The following is an 18332-nucleotide window of genomic DNA, read 5'->3' as shown; positions in this document are numbered from 1 at the left end:
CTATTTTTTATGATTCAATCTTGAGTATATTTTTGAATATTTGTATTAGGTTTTTATGAATATATAATATCGTTTTGAATTAACAGATTGTTGCTAATTCTACATGCAACACTATTTGTAAGTACAAACAGATTAGTATAGTATGTATAGTATAGTCTGTCAGTTGTAACAGGATGACTGATTCTCTACAACATGTGATGTGTAAAATATATTTTTATATAACTACATTTCCACAGATTATTTATGTCCACAATTCAGCAGTTCAATCTCCTTCCATTCATTCTGCTGCATACATTAAACAAAGGTCTCATAGGTCAGTATTTGTGCTGATAGTCTCTCTTCATGATTGAGTAAGTTTAAAATTTACAGGCAGCACTTAAAGGCAGCAACGTTGCTGTACACACTTTTCCCAGTAGAGGGAGATACATATCCATTTATCCGCCTCACGTCGTGTGTGTGTGTTACAAAGTATAGAGGAAACTAGAAAACAAACTTTGTGTGTCTGTGCGTGCATGTATTATTATCACAACAAAAGCCAGTGATGTCTGCACACACACACACACACACACACACACACAGAACAAGTTATTCCTTCGGGCCAGCAGTTTCCGCCCAGTCTTTGTTTTTCTGCGCAGGTGCCCCAAAATGATTGTGCGGAAATGTGAAATTTGATCAGCAGACCAAAACATCATTAAGTCCCCGCTGTTCTCGGTGATTACAGGTCAGCGCCGTTTTCTCCCCCCTCTTCAGCGCGCGCTCGCACACACGCGGGCAGACACCTGCGCGCGGCCCCGCCCACCTGAAGTTCTCCCAAACTAATTGTATTTATCAATAATTAGCAGCGCGGCACTTGGTTATTTGAAATCACGCTCAGACACGGAAACCTTTTGCGGCGACGTGTCACAGTAATCCTGATGCTTTTTACATCTGCTCGTCGAATGGAGCAGCATATTAACGACTTCCGCACTGAAGAGAGAATCATTTGTTGGGGAATCTGCAGATAAATACACAAGTGAAGAAGAGTTTGAGTTCAGGCTGCTGTTTACGCCACAATAATCAAGCCCAGAATAGAGTGAGTAGGAGGAGGAAGAGGAGAGAGAATTAAAGAAGGAGGGAAGGTAGGAGGGAAGACAACAGCACTGAGAGAAAGAAAAAGACAACTAGGAGAGAGAAACACTTAAATGTAGTCAGACCACATGAGCCGCTTGACACGTTTCCCTCCTGGAATAATTAACACTTGGTCTGTCTCCTGAAATGAAATCGTCAACTGTCACAAACACAACAGACACATCTGCATTCATCTTCAAACTCCAGAAGGAAAAAAGAAACTGTTTGAGAGGTTTAATTTCTGTTTCCCGTGGCTAATGAATCAAGTTTGAATCTGCTATCAAACTGTAAAATACAAACCACAAACACCAGTTAAAACTGCCTCTTAACACCAGTTGAGAACCAGCCTGCCAGTTCAATCACTGCTAGAGGTGCCGCTGTACGGGCGCCGAGGTCATGACCACTGTGCCTTCTGGGAAGTTTACATTTACACTCTACAGGTATAGACTTGGAAATGATTCTGTTATTCCTCAGTGTTAATATATTTACATGTGGCTGTAGCCTATTTATGAAAAACACAGATTCAATTAAAAATAAAATGAAGGCATGGAGTATTTTCCCCCAGAATCTATATTCCTGGCCATGTGGTAGCAGTTAGACCATCATTTAAAGATAACATTAACATAATATAATAATTGAATTAATGACATTTGCAGATTGTTGGAGGGTTGCAATGGGGGAATTGGATTCATGACTCTTCGGCCTTGAGACAGGTTTCCTACTCGGGTTGTAACGTCAACGCTTCAGGCCGTGACGGTTTACCGGGACACTCCTGCTGAGAGCATCCTACAGACGTGTTTCAGTGTCGTGGAGATGCCTCTGCGTCTCCACTGAGCTCTTTCCTCCGTTGAGCCACTGAAAGGCACTGTTGTCCACGGCTGAACTCCTCGGGAACACCACGAAGACGTCGCGTTGATCCTCCAGAGTGTTTAAAGGCAGGCGACTGGTTAAACTTGAGGCCTGGTCTATCAATAATCATGAGGTAACTTCATCAATAAGACATGCTGCTTTCTGGACAAAAAATACAGCTTTAAAATACATCTGAAAACAGGATTTGGATGCATGGAAATGATTACACAGCATATGATGTTGCAACTTTGGCGTTCATGTGGTAATATCAGATTAAACAGGCCGGGCTTGGACCCTTAAAAAGGGGTCGCAAACTAAATCTGTGGGTCTGGAGACAGAAGATGAGAAAGTAGAAACACGTTTCAAACTAAAGAAATAACTCCTTATTTACTGCGGTGCACATTATTTACTGTGTCCTTATTCTAAGTGAGAAATAAAGGCAGTAAAATAAAGCTGCCAGTGTCCAAAATCTCAATTTACTGCTCGCTGTAAAGTAAACTGTCGAGTGTCGAGGGAGTGATTTTGGACCGTTTTATTATTTTCTTTCACAATTTCCTCCGTATCTTTGTTTTTTTCATGTACATTTTTGTGAACGTTTTCTCAGAAAATGTAATCAGAGAAGAAATAACAGTCTTGCGCAACAAAGGGGTGCCACCTGTGTGTCACAGAGGGCCACGAGTAGACGTCTGTTCTGTGTTTTAAGGGTGAGAAGAAGCCACAAACGGTTCAGAAACATCGTGGCACTGATACATATACGTAATATAAAACTGATTCATGTATTTTATGTCTTCTCTGTTCTGATTCCAACTGAACAGATTATTCAAAATGTTCCACAGTGAAGCGATAATGGACTCAAAAGAGCAGATTTTAGTTGTTTTTTTTCCTTTCTTCATTATCAGGTTTATTAGAATAACTTGCTCAATTTTCCGCTGGAAAATATCTTTAAATTTTTTTTGTTGTTTTTGTAAATTTGAATTTAATCTGGGCTACAGGTATTGGATTTTTGTGTCTGCTGGCAGGGAGCCACACACAATAGCAGCACAGGTGTCGACCAAAAAAAAAAAAAAACAAAGAGGAGAGAAAAAGGGAAAAGCAGAAAGTGATCAGAATTATCATTGTAGAATGCATTTGGCTTCTCTGCCATGGAAAGGAGCTTTAAATAGAGCCACAAAGTTTATGTAAAAATTGATGCGTGGATATCTCCAAAATTTGTGGTCCTCCGTGTCTTTTCTTTTTTCTTCTGCTGAAGCTTTTTACTAACTCTCCATTTCAAAATGTGATTGTTGATCAAGAGTACAGATATCTTTGACTCCAGCGTGGGGTAATGAGAGAAATTAGCACAAATGCTGTAAGTAATAGGTCCTGGTGCTTTTTTTTTCACTCACAAATTATTTTTCAACTTTGTTTTTGGATCTATGCATAAATTAAAAAATCTGCTAAAATTTATTATTCATCTGTGATGTGATTAATATGCAAAATTATGCAAATTAAGATGCAATTAGGCTCCAATTCTCTAGTGGAATTTTCCATTATAATTTAATACAAAGTAACAGAGTAATTGGTGTCACGTGTAATTACAGTTACTCAAGTGCACTTTCAGGCATGCAAATGATTCGCTATATGTTGGTTATCCTATGCAAATGTACCATGTGGTGTTTTAACAAGTTGGGGAGAACACAATGGGTGCGCGGTTACCCGGTGGGGTTTGGAACAAGGTAAAGACACCAGGGCAGCTTTTCTGTTTTTGTAAATGAGAGGAGTTGGAAAACTTTCAGCGGCTCAGATTATCACCAGTCAACACTTCCAGTTACTTTTCCTTTTTCCTCTCTGAATGTTGGTGGAGAGGCGCAGACTCTCATCCGTCACCCATCGATTAACGAGGGGGAACTGTTTTAGATGTGACTTTTTAAAAGGGAAAGGAGGGCGGTTTCCAACATGAAACGTGTTGCTTCAGTCGACAGTTAGCAGGAAATACAACGACACGTCCGACCTCCGCCCCCCACCCCACCCCCCTCGCCTCCATTCCAGTCGCACTGTTCTGCGTCTTCATTACAACTCTGCCCTGTTTGATCAATGACACTGCAAATGTCACGAGCAATCACAAAACATTATGCGAGGGGGGGGGGGGCAATTACCTTTCAGCTCGGCGTGACAAACTTTCCAGTCTGCGGCCGGGCGGAGAGGAGAGGAGCGATTATGTAACTGATATCTATTGAGATAGAATGAAAGTCCTGTAAACGGCTCGCTGGGGGAAAAAAGAAGAAGAAGAAAAAAACGTCTCGCAGAGCAATTCCTTCTTGGGAGGCAAATTGATTTTAAATTGTTACATGGCTGGTTACGTGTCCTGACATCTTGCTTTGCTCTCCGACACACACGCTCAAACACACACACACACACAGGCATTAAAAACACACAGATACACTTGTACACACACACCCTCTGCTATCTGTCTTGTTCATGATCAACGCTCAGAACAAAGACATCCTCCCTCCCTCCTCGTGCCTCCCCCCCCTCTCACCCATCTTCTCTCTCTCTCTCTCTCTCTCTCTCTCCGCCTCCACTCTGTGTGCCTGCCTGCTTGCACAACTCTCTCAAAGAACATAATCCCTCAACAAAATGGAAACACAAAGGAAACTTGAGCTCAATCCTATAAACGCGCGGACACAGCAGACAATGCCTCCTCCCACCCGTTCTCCCCCCCTCTCCCTGCCTCCCCAACAGCCATAAATGCCCCGTGGCACAGATCAGGCTTTATCAACCCTCCCTTCCTCCTCCTCCTCCTACATCCATCCCTCCTTCCCTCCCCGATTAGTACCCCACCACCACCACCTCTACCCCGCCCGTCTCGTTCCTACCCGCCAGCGTCTCCTATACCTCCACACGGACCGCTCGCATGCAGCAGCAGGAGGGCGGAAGGCCGTTTGATGATTTGGCTCCTGTGAGCAGACCTTTTTTTGTGTGCCTGTTCTCGCGTGTCTTTGATTTGAGACGTGTGGTGAGCAGATTTGCGTGAACAGGTAGATGTTCGTAAGCAAAGCCGCAGTTTGACAACCTGCAATTTCCACCCCGAAATTTCAAGTCAGGATGAGTGTCGAAATCACCACCGTGTCCAACTGTTTTTTTTGTTTTGTTGATGATGCTCAAGTGTCCGTAGATGATAACCAAAAAGTCCTTCTTATTAACTGACAAAGTAGCTTCTTGTCCATGACACATAGAAGCAGGACAAAGTCGGTTGTCAGCACCTTCCCCAACCACTGTTGAAAAATATCAGTTTAACGATATGGAAATGCTGATTAATATGGTTCGGATTAAAGACCAAAGACGTCTCCGTAAGGTTCAGGGAAATATCGTGGTTTGGATTAGAATAACTTCTTTGTTAAGGTTAGGGCAGCTTTGTCTTCGTTATGGCAATAATAAAGAAATGGTTGAGGTGAGGAAACTATTGTTAAAGAGAAAGCAACTATGACTGTCAGTTTGAAAATGTACAGCCACCTCCCAGATGTTTTGTTGACCCATCCAGCCACGCCGAACTCCCCCCAACATGGGGTTTGTCGTCACCCTTCTTACCACTAGAGGGCTTCGTCACTTGAACGTAAACGTAAGTTGCTTTGGGACACGTCGTTATTCTGACAGTCTCATGATAACCCAATTCTTCTCGTTATTTTTTTTTTATCTCAAAGAACAAATGCTGTTAACGTGACCGAAGTTTACCTGAAAATTTGCTCACTATTGTCCCACATTGGTCGGCGAAAAAGAGCAACAAAACAAACAGTTGTGTGTATTTGTTTCTTTAAAATCAGACATCCTCCAGTTGACTTTAATCAGACTTCACATCACTGAACTCGCCGTGTGCCCGTGAATTTACAGCTATGCATGCAGGCAAGATGTGAACTGAAGATAGCTTGTGGCTTTGGCAATCTAGGTCAGTGTCAGTTTCCACCTTTTGACTTAACTGTTTTGCTCCCGTTTGTTTAATAGAGCTTCGTCCAAACCGGCAGCCTGAGCACCAGCTCCCGATAGAGCAACTCCTGCTCGGAGCGGCAGCAGCAGTCGGAGAGGGAGCCCCCTGGAGGCGGAGGCGAGGCGGGTGAGGTTTGATCTGCTCTAATCTGGTTGTCGGTGGGAGGAGGGGATGTTGGGGAGCTGTTTGGCACCGGTACCGGGACTCTCTGCGAATGTGTGGTCTTCGGAGAACCACTTACCGCCCCCGTGCTCTCCTCCAGTTCCCAGCTCTGGAAGGTGAGGTAGACACAAACACACATACACACACCAGCCTGCTGATTAAATCAACACTACACAGGGCAAAGCGTGATAACAGAGGCAAAGTAGGCCGCCTTCACTCGCTGTCACAGGAAGAGGAAGTGCCCTGGTGTACCTTCACCTGTGCCTGGGTGCCTCGCTGGTGCTGCCGCTACAACCCCGTTGCACAGCTGGAGGCGAGACAGCGAGCGTGTCGGATCAGAGCACAGCGAGGCTCACGTGTCGCGTTTCCTGCCCCCGCCGCCATGTTGAGTGACCATCTGAGGCCTCAGAGCAAAAGAGACGCAGAGAAGATGTCTGTTTTAACTGGAACGTCTATCGAAGGTCTCGGTGTGTTTCTGTGTTCATTCCACACTTACAGTAATTCACATTCCTCCTAACTTAAACATATTCTCTCCTCAAACAACACCTCAAAAGAACACCATGAATGTGTGGAGGACTTCATGTTGGTTAAGAAAGGAAAATAAATAAAAATCAGGTAAGTTGTTCTCACGTGTGGCTGAATAATTAAATCAATTTTGGAAATTTAGCAACTGAAGTAATGGAAAGAAAAACAGGTTGGGATTATTATATACGTTTCCCTACTTATAACATGCCAGTGAGCAAATCCCACAAACATCAGAGATCTGGGATGGCGAGTCCTTCTCTATAAATTCTATAAATGTCTGGTCTCCTTTCATGGATTACTGTCATTTGCCATCCGTTATTGTGAGCGCCTGCCAGACTGGCTTGCCATTTCTGGGCCTGTGTTTTCCAACCTTGATATATTTGCCAAATGAATATTTGAAGCTGTAATTAAATTTATCCCACCTCTACACCTTCTGTAAGACGGCCACCTTGCACATTTCTCACGCGCCATATTTCAGCTATTTTCTGTGTGGAGAAAAAAAAAAAAAAAACACAGCTTGTTGCCATTTTTTAATGATTTGGAATGAGGATATTTTTTACCGGAATAAATCTGATTTCAGGACATTCATAATGGTCCTGCTTCCGTATTCAGACATAAATACGGATCGTGTGGCGAGAAGATTCTTCAGAGCTGTAACCGGCTTCATAAACAAACTTCATAAAATGTCTGGAATTATGATTAAAAAATAAATTAGGGGATGAAATTGTTGCAGAATTCAGACGCCGCACAAGTTAATGTTTGCAGACAGCCGAGAGAAGGCGCTTAAAACCAGCATGAACGGATCACTTCTCATTAATATATTAACGTGTTTTTTCTCACATTTTAGAGCTCGATCCAAAAGGCGTATTGTTTATTTGAGTAACAGAGGGTACACGTGAGCTTTACACTGGAGGAAAGTTAATGTTTTATTTAAAGACTACATACAAGAGGACGCTTTAACTATTGTTCACCCTGCGACACGAGGCCTCGACGCATGCAAGGAACAAACACAACTTTTGATTAATTCATGAGGCGGAACAATTTACCCTCAACTCTGTATTTTTTAGGGGGAACCGCTTTTTATTTTTAACCACAGTGACACAACAAAAAGTTGTATTAGAAAATGATTCCCGTGTAAATTTCATCACTTCAGACAATGATATTGTTTTGAATCAAGAAATCTCTTTTATACGTATTTTGTGTATTTAGATATTTTGTTTAATAAATGTCACTCTTTTCAGACAGTCTATGTCCCTTTGGAGTGAAACTCAGTTGTCTTTCTTCCCATCAGAGGATCTAATGACTGACGAGTCCCGTCGTCGCCCTCGATCTGAATCCTGTTAGTTACACTTTAAAGGAGCCCACTCCTCATAATTAAAATCTCCAAGCCTCCCAATAATTACCGCTGGTTCCCCTGCACTTTTACATTGCACTTGTGGTGACATAATTCATTAGTGTTTGTCCAAAGAAATGATTTAGAGTCTTTAAAGTGCTCCTCCATGCAGAATAGCTATTAAAGCAGCCATATGCACATATGCTTGGAGTGTTAAACGGTTTGTTGAAGTCAGCCGGGGTACAAGTGATGATAAACATAAATTATGACTAATACACTGCACCACTAGCTTTTTGGAAAATAAAAAATTACTGACACAGGGAAACCACTTTGGATTTGCCATCGCAGCGCTGCACCCCCCCCCCCTCATCTGTGTGTGCTGAAGCGAGGATGTAGGAAGCACAACACAAATGGCTCGGGCATCACCTTGAATGTTCAGATGGGTAAGCTAATCGTTTATGCCTGGATACACCATTGTGATTACCTGGCTCCTTTGGCATCACTCCTGAGCTCTCTCAAGGCGATCTCGGAGTGCCTTTTGTTTTCCTTTAGTTCCATTAAAAAGTTTCGACCACACAATGGGACTCGTATCGCTGAAGTTCACGCCACGAATTTGGACCAACAGCTTGTTATTTCTTTTGCTTTTAACAACCTGTGATTAACTGTGCAAAGTGCAAAACCAGTCTCCGGTTTTGTGACAAACACCCCCGGTGAGGAGTGTGTCTCCAATGACAAAAGAGAAAGATGATTTTACCACCTAACAGCTGGTGCAAATGAGCAAAATCTCATTGACTTTTACACCAACACCGTCACTTTGTGCATGTTGCTATGTGTGCATGGCTCTTTGATTTCTGTCCTACATAACACGTAAAAACACCAAACATCTATTTCAAAATCTACACATCATTGTCATTCTGGCTGTTTTTATTGACCTAGTTGTAGCTCTGCTGTGCTCCTCCTTATGTCCATTTTGAGAATGTATGCGAAGAAATTATGAAACTACAGACCATTAACAGAAGTTAATACAGGCTCTAATGTTAATTGGAGCTAAAATAATTAGTTTTATAATCAGATATCTGATTAACTGAAAATTTCTCAGCAATTGTTTTGCTAATAGAATAATTGTTTCAGTCATTTTTCAAACAAGGATTCTAAATATTCTTAGATTCCGGTTCAGAAGCTCAAAATAATCAGTTAAATATCACATAAGACTAAGCAGCATATTCTTAGATTCCGGCCTCTCAATTGTAAGAATATGCTGCTTAGTCTTATGTGATATTTAACTGATTATTTTGAGCTTCTGAACCGTCAGTCGGTACAAAAATGCGATTCGTAGACATCGTCTAATGCTGCGGAAAATGATAACGCGCATTGTTTCAGTAAATTTCTGACTGCACAATGATCGATTGTACCAAATAATAATCAGCAGGTTAATCGATAATGAAAATAATCATTAGTTAGTTGATGGAGTCTTACTTGTTTTTATTCCTTCCTCTTTGAATCTGCTTTTCATTCATATTAACGTGCTCTCGCTGCTCCACCTCCACTGTGGAAGCCTCCAGTTCCCGGTGAACACGGCCTGATGTATTTACCTTACAGCCCTCCTGTACATGCATCACTTCCCCTTTGTGTCTCTCCTATGTTTTTTTAAGGGAACTGCAGGAATTATTAGCGGCTTAGCACCGAGAGGCCCCTAAGTAGCTCTCGGGGTGTAAGCCTCTCTCCCGAGTCGAGGCCAGCAGCACTCTGAGCCCCCGGTCCCATTCAGTGATGATGTACATGTCAGCAGGGACATGCAGTGATCCCTCACTTCTCCATGCTAAATGATCATTTTCTTTCTTACACTCTGTCTTTCATTCAAGTAAATCCACTCCCCTAAAAAAAAAACTCCCAGAAAATATCAACAAGCTGCCGAACAATAGTCCTCAGAAAGCATGAATCAGCAGATGATTCCCAATTCTATGCACACAACAGGGGATTGTATTGAGGCTATGCGTGTGTGTGTGTGTTAGGGTGGGTGGAGGGGAGGCCTCTGTTAGCACTGACGTTCCCATCCAACAAAATTCCAAACCCCCGGCATCAGTACAGAGCTTATGATCTGTGGGAAAAGCCGAGGCGAGTTGCGGAGCGGAGCACCTCGCCCGAGTCTCCAGACGGCCTGATTTGGGAACGCCGTGAAATCCGTGGCACCTCTCCTGGCTTCCTGGCTGAACGGCTGCCATATCTTGTGATGGACTGAGGCAGGAGAGAGCGAAAGCAGCCAGGGATGAATACGGCTTAATCTTTTACCCAGGCCACATGTGTGTGCATGATAACATGGTTGCTTTCTTCCTGTGCAGGGTTATTCTCCGCCAGCTGCCAGGTTAGCTGCCTCGCACAGCCGTGTTTCGCTGCGATATTTGCCCGCTGTAAAAAGAACCATTGCACCTAAGGTGGGGGCTAATGCATGTTTTTGGAATTGGCGGTAATTCCTGACACATTTCGAGAGACAGATAGGGTGTCTTATAGCAAATGACAATATATGTAAAGACACCTAGCCCCCCACCCCCCCTCACCCTCACCCTTTTAGTTCCTAATATTTTGTTTGTGAGGAGCCTGCTTTTCGCTGGGGATAGAGGTTATTTTTATAATTAAATGGCGGCGTTGTGATGAAAAGCAGCTCGACGTGCAGCAAAATACCTAAACACACATTTAAAGTTGGGTCTGCAGACATAAAGAAAATGTGATTTTGTCGCGACACAACATCCCACCAGGTTCCTGAACACAATAAATACAGATCTAAACGTGTCTGTGCTAAATAGTTGCTAATTTTAAATTTTAGCAAATTTACAGGCAACAAAGACAACAACATTAAAGCAGCTTTCTCCCTCATTCTTTATTCAAAATGTCTGAATTTAATATATGTGTGTGTGTGTGTGTGTGTGTGTGTGTGTGCGCTACATGCAGGTGCTCTTCACTCCATACATTTCCCCATCATCTACATGGGCTTTAATGCAATCACTCCAGCAGCTTGGTGTAAATTTCCCCTCCTTTCTCTCCTTCTCGCATAAACTTTCTCCCCCTCCGCTCATCTGCCCGGCGACACAAAGCCCATTTATTATGATTGCATTACCATAAATGATTTTATAACATCTGCTTGTCAATAATTATCGCACAAATTCCTGTGCCCTCTGACCCGTGCTCTGAATGAACCCCAGGTGTAAGGCACTGTCGGGCTAATGAGTAGCGCCACGCTAGCACATTGTCCCCACGTCAGTGCACACAGCCACTTCAATTAGAGCCTGGCACACGCCTTAATATTAGCCGAAAATTGAGGAATTCATGCGGTAATTGAAAACATTGCATTCAAGAAGCAAATGGTGAGGATATTTGATGGAAAACAAATGGTTGTTTCTGAAGAATATGGAGATAGTATGTTGCGTGTTACCGAGCAGCAACAACGTGGACAAGGACAGGTGGAACACATTTGGACTATTTCTTAAGGAGACTTTCAGCGGTACAAGAAAACCTGACTAAAACAGGAAGGTCACTAATTCAAAATGAAGTCACATTACAAAAGAAACACAACAAATGTGTCATAACGTTCACTTATATATATTTTTGTTGAAATCCTGCTTATAAATGCTAAATAGGGATGTTCTAATGAAGTGTAAAAGTCAAAATTATATGTTTAAGTTTTTACATAATGAGAGAATGCCAGACGGAAATACGTCTTTGACAGGTTCTGGGTTGACAGACTGGTTTACGATATTTAAATAATTCACACACCTTTCTAACAGGTGTGCTTTTGATTATTTTGAATTTGTGTTGGTGATAATTGTGGGAAAAAAAGATGAATAATGATGGAGATGGAGATGATATTTTTAAATGCAGTTTTATAAATATTACTACATTTGTACTTTGATGCACTTTTAAGGGGCTTTGCCATCATAGTGCAAGTAATATTAACAAATCCCCCAAAAATAGACAAACATCGTGTTCAAAACAATACAGCAACAGCAGTTAATAAAATCCTCAAAACAAATATCTGATATCCGATACAAACTCCTATCATCCTGAAACACAATGACAGCAACGATCTGCTACGTAACTGAAAACAAATAAAGGTACACTCGCTCTAATGCCACACGCTCACATTACAAACCATTATTCAAGTGCTCAAAGACGCTGAAGTGCATCAATCTATTTTACAAAGTCGGTTTCTCCCTGAACAGCAGTCTAGTTGCTCTACAGCAGACACAACTGCAGCGTCAGATGCAGTCCTAATTGAAAAGTTAATTAACTTTTTGAAGTCATCAGCTGTCAATCCTGCAAATCAGACTCCAACCCGGCCCCCCCTCCCGAGACCAACTTTATATCAGTCTTAATGGCTGGGGACCCACTGCCTGGCTACATGGGAACATTTGGTCATTGAAAGTACCATTTATAGAGTATTGTTTAATTAAAGTCAAATTAAGAGAACTGTATGCAGAATTTAATTTCTGGTTTGAATTATTGTCGAAAACAGAGTGCAACTCAGACAATCAAACTTTTCATTATCCTCTCCTCCCTCCTGAGGTGCCTCCGCTGGCTCTTTGTTGACATGCTCCCACAGCATAAATGAGAGGAAGCTACCCACAATGCACTGCATATCTACACGTTTTCTCTCATACATACTACTTCCTCTTGTCGAACTTTTTTTGTTTTTAACAAACAAAAGCTTCTACTTTTAGCTCCGTCTGGAGCAGATAGCTGTCTGAAAAGTGTTGCTATCAGTGCGATATTTGAAATTACAAAGATTTTCTGGGAAATGAAATGTTTTTTAAATATGCAGTCGTTTTGGAAAGTTAGGACATTTATTGTGGTGAGTGAAGACATTCTGAAAAGTGAAGACATTTCCAATAACTGAGGACATTTTTGGACAGTGAAGACATTTTTGGAAAGTAGGGACATTATGAATGGTGAGGACATTTTAAAAAGTGAGGACATTTTTGGAAAGTGAAGGCATTTTCAAGACGTGAGGACATTTTCAAAAGGTGAGGACGTTTCTAAAAAGTAAGGACATTGTTGGAAACTGACGACATTGCGAAAAAAAGTGAGGCCACTGTCGTCAAATTCAGCGGGACACGAGTTAAAATCCAGCCGTCATGCTGTCGTCTCATTTCGGGGCCTCTGTGGAGGCGGATCCTCCCGTGTTGTTTCTGGGGGTCAGCGCAGGTTTAATTGATTCTCCTTCCCCCTCCGTCTCTTATTAAGGCCACAGCGCCTCTCCATGGGAACCGCTAATTGGCCGTCCCCCGTGGCCACTTGGAGAAGCAGGCAGACGTGGCCCGGTAGACACTTCTGCCGGTCCACGGGGACGACAACGGATAAGAGATTCCCGACGACTACGCTGCTCGGTGGGTCTGATGTCTCCCTCCTTCACCATCTGGACACCAGATTTACCGACGAACCGACTGAGACCTGAGAGACTCGACGTGATTATTTAGAACATAACACCTCTGTATGTTCAGACTGGCAGGTGTGTATGTATTTGTATTTCTATCTTTGTGAGGACCAGCTTGCGTGTTAAAGACTTTGGGAGTTATTTCTGGAAACGGAGGATGCTCTTGTGAGGGCATGTTTGGAAAGTGAAGCCATTTTTTTGAATATTTTTTGTTTGAAAAGTGAGGATGGAGAGTAAGGATGTTAGGACATGTTGTTTTTTTATATTGAGGACTTTTTAAAAATGTGTCTACTATTTTGGAAACAAGTGTCTTTACCACAAGAGAGGATGTTTATGAAAGGTGGGGAATTTTCGAACACGGAAGACATTTTGAAGATGGATATTTTTCAAAAAGTGAGGATTTTATTTTTTTAAAGTGAGAACACTTTTTGGAAACTAAAATTATCTTCTGAAAGTGACTGTAGAAATGTTCAAAAAGTGAGTGTTAAAGTGAAGTTTAGGTTAAAGTTTGGGGCTAGAGAATGTATTCTGTCAGTGGAGGTCCTCACAAGTCAAGGACAAAACGTGTGTGTGTGTGTGTGTGAGTGTGTTTGTGAAAGAGAAAGAAGAATAGAGATGGAGAGATACAGTGAGAAGGTGTGGGAGTATATGGGATGATTTAAAGGTCGTGTGTTGTGGGCATGGCGTGTGCCTGTGTGTGTGTGCATGTAGGTGTATGACAGTCAGGTTTCATTAAGAGGGAGTAACAGTTGTGGTTTCGCTGTTTCTGTGTGTTTGCTAGTTAATGTAGGTGTCTTGAAGTCTTTTGCATTTATAGGAAGTGGGAATCGTGAAAGTGTAGGTTTTTGTGTGTTTACCTGTCAGGTTCGTGCACGCTTGTGTGCACATGTGGCAAATACAAATGCCCAAAAAGTGTTTGCAAGCATGTATTACATTTGTGTGTGTTGCCCAACTGTGATAGGACATTAGCAAGTGTGTGTGTGTGTGTGTTTGTGTAACTTACCTTGATGTCTGTTACTCTGAAGTGAGGATGAGCAGCAGTCTTTCACCTCAGCACCTCAGTTCTTCTTTTCTCGCTTCCCTTCAACCACAAAGACACGGAAGATGTTCATTTTATTCCCTATCAAACTGAAGTCTCAGCCCGTGCTGCTTCCTTCCTGCGCTTGGTATAAAACCAGCCCGTTTCCTCGAATATGACATTTAAATCTCTTCAGGTAAACTTTTTGTAAGAGAGCTGGAAGGCAGTGAAGGATTTTTTTTTTTTTTCCTGCCTCTGGTCAAACTGATTCTTTTCACACTTTTTTTTAAAGTTAAACCTGAGCAACAATGCAACACCGAGAAAAGCAAAACAGTTTCATATGCACACGTTGAGATATTCTCACAGTGCTGAAAGGCTGAGGATGCATAATTCTTTTACAGTTACTTGAATAATATCAAAACATTCATACCATTGTGACTCAACAAGTGCCAGCGGATAAGACTTTGTCTTTCAGTCCCTTTGTTGTGGCGCAGGTTTTAATGAAATGCCCCAAATTTACCTGAAGCACTTGTCACCACTTTTTCGGTTTCATTTTTTATGGGCCAGTAAATGGAAATCAACCGAGAATAAAGGTTTTCCACTGTCTACTTTTACGTCTTCAAAACATCTTAAATAATTTAAAAAAAACTATGTGGTTTATTGCGGTTTAAATATATAAATGAACACTGTCAGAGCAAAAGGGATCTTCTCTGCAGAAATCGTTTCAAAAGATATTGAGTAAGGAAACATCCTGTGCAAACAAAAAGTAAAAAAAAAAAAAAAATCATATCTAAACTCTCCAGTCATAATGGTTGTAAAACCACAGCGAAGACACAACTGTGCAGGAAGAGTGGAATTGAAAATGAATCAGGCGTGAAGTTTCTCAGCGTGAGTACAGAGAAATCACAAAATCACAGTGGATTCCAGAGAGAGCCCGGGAGTCAGGATTAGCGTTTGAAGGCTAAATGGTGTTATCGGTTCTGATTAAGGGGCATGTACGTGGTACTCGCTCCACCTCTGAGACAGCCATGGATGTCAATAGGGCTAATTGGCTCATTAGACCAGGTATTTAACTGTGCTATAATCATTCTGTGTCATCACTTAAGCCCTGGTGGAGCATGAGGGGCTGTGGACCATTGAATACCCCCCTAACCTCTGGAATAATTTGAGATACGAGAGGCTCGTCTGACAGGAAGAGTGCCAGGCGGCTCATGATATCTTCTGCTGTGTGGGTTTTCCTTTTCTTTCTTTTTTTTTTTCTTTAAAGTTTTTTACTTTTCCAGCAAATGTTTGACAAAAAAAGGACAAATCTTCCCTGTGAAAAAGCTGCATTTTGTAGACTTTTTTTATTTGATGGTCTAGTTTTCGTATCACCGCGGATAATGTGTCAAACACAGAACACAATGTCCAATCCAGATGGTTACCTGGATCCACTTGACTGTTTTCAGTGAGCACTTGAAATATTTCAGTGAATCTCTAAAGCCTGGAACAGAGCTAAAGGTTATTAAAACCATCAAAGATTATTCACCACTCATACAACAATGGATTTCCCCTAAAATTCAAAAAACATTTCAATCTTGCCAGTCATAAAAAAAGGACATTATTAACAACTATAAGTAATTACAACAGGTGCAGTTTGACTGGACATCTGGCACGTCAAGTCAAGTCCCCCAAATTATATGGAAACAAAGATTCTTACACGTGACTTTTAGATGGACATCTGTGTAAAAAAGAAAAGAAAATAACCGATAATTCATGTTTTCGTGAAAAAGAAAGGAACAAAAGAAAGAGGTTCTATAAGTGACCATGTCACCTGTCAGTTACAACATACCACACTGTGTTTCCAACACATTCCAACTCGTCGCATACTGACGCACTTTTTAATCAGACGGCATCCTCGGGTTCTGCCGAGTGAAGCCTCTTACACCTGCATTCTCTCTACTGGCCAACAGGGGGCGACTCCTCCGGTTGCAAAAAGAAGTCTGGTTGTATAGAAGTCTATGATAAAATGACTCTACTTCTCACTTGATTTATTACCTCAGTAAACATTGTAAACATGAGTTTATGGTCTCAATCTCTAGTTTCAAGTCTTCTTTAATACAACATGATGTTTATTTAGTAAATGATGGTCCATTTAGAGTAAAATAGACCATAAAGCAGGGTATGCTTTAGGGCGGGCTTACTGTGATTGACAGGTCGCTGCCGCTTTCAGAGCCGTATACTGCGTCTCCGTATATATCACTCCTCTGCATTCCAAATATGGTAACTTGGCGAATCGTCCACAATCCAATACGTAACGTCCCGATGACTACGTCTACTTCTTATATACAGTCATACATAATGTTTCTAACGCAGTGGGTAGGCTAGCACGTCAAACTATGCCTCTCCACTATACTGTCGAAGTAAACACGTGGTTAACGTTGTGAATTCTAACGAAAACACTTGCTTGCAGGTTAAGGAAACAAACCCACTTAGTTAAGTTTAGGAAAAACATCATGGTTGCTTAAAATAAGTACGTAAACTAAGTGAAACTAAACACTTTGGGACACGAACACCGGTCTCCTGGTTGAAATCCGGTGTTTGTTTGACCCACCCACCCTGTGGGTTAACAGTGACTGGTCCAGACTGGAACAGTCTTAGTCCAACATAGTCCCATCATGACGTGTCTAAATCTACTCTCTATTCAAGTCTTCTTATAATGTACTTGAAACAAAGTGAAAATAGATAAAGTAGAAAACAAAGATGCACTCACCCAACAACCCCATAGTCTCACTAGAGAGCATCACGGGTTCTGAAGAACCGAAACCAGACTGGAGTGCCTTAAAGTTGCATTCTTTATAATGGCCATCAGGGGGCGACTCCACTGGTTGCAAATAGAAGTTTGATTTTATAGAGGTCTATGTGAAAATAACCCTACTTGATTTATTACCCCAGTAAATATTATAAAGTTTAAGTTTTATTTCAATACAGCATGACGTTAATTTAGTAAATTGTGGTTGCATTTAGAGTCAAATAGACCATAAAGCAGAGTATGCTTTAGGGCGGGGCTACCTTGTGATGACAGGTCATTAAAAACACGGACAACGGCCAGAGTTCACATGTTCACGCTGACTATACGGTCTATGGTTTTACAGCTACGGGTCTCGGATCTGAATGGATCCGAGTGAAACCAGTGTCAGCTCTGATCACCTGGCACATCATAGACACAGTGGGAGAAGATATTTTCAAAAACAATTAGCCAGGAGTGGAGTGGATGAATATTTTATAATTGAGGTTACCACCAAGCCTTTAAGTATTGCTTGACGTCTGTAGTCTGTAGTCTGCATGTAATATAATTCGCTTCAACAAAGAGAAACAAAACTACAGCCCTTTTTTTTTTTTCAATTCTGAAAAGTTGAGAGCAAGCACATCTTCCTACTTTGTTTGTTTTCCCATTTGCACAGTTCCACACATCCGTTGGAAGCTCGTGCCATCATTCCGTGGTCTTTGCTTAAAGGAGAGGGGTGGAAGGGGGGTCCTGAGGGCCTGTGGAAGCTGGCATAGTGCTGACCACACCGCCGTTTCCTCTGAAAGGAATGTCTGGTGTGGCATCAGTCACTGCTGGCATTCTGGAGACGGCCTGCCAGCCCCTCATCATTGTGCCACCGCTGCACAACAGCACACACACAAACACACAAACATAAACACGTCACACTCAGCTCCCACCCTGTGCACAGCAGTGATAGGCAGAGGACGAAGAGCGCACATCCTTATCGACGCCAATCCAGATGAACCTACAGACACGCTTCCCCAACACCCTAGACCCCTTCTCGCTGCACAGTTGGCCACCATTAGCCTTCTTTTAGCTATGGCAGTCCTAAGGCTAAGAGGAGGAGGGGGCCGCCACTGCCAAGGTGCTCCCCTGATTTGCTACGCTTCCCAGGGCTACGGGGCCCCTGGGCTTACTGGCCCA

Source organism: Anarrhichthys ocellatus, unplaced genomic scaffold (assembly GCF_004355925.1).
Source record: "Anarrhichthys ocellatus isolate YVR2014 unplaced genomic scaffold, GSC_Weel_1.0 scaffold39, whole genome shotgun sequence".
NCBI classification, from domain to species: domain Eukaryota; kingdom Metazoa; phylum Chordata; class Actinopteri; order Perciformes; family Anarhichadidae; genus Anarrhichthys; species Anarrhichthys ocellatus.
Note: the sequence above shows the minus strand (reverse complement) of the source record.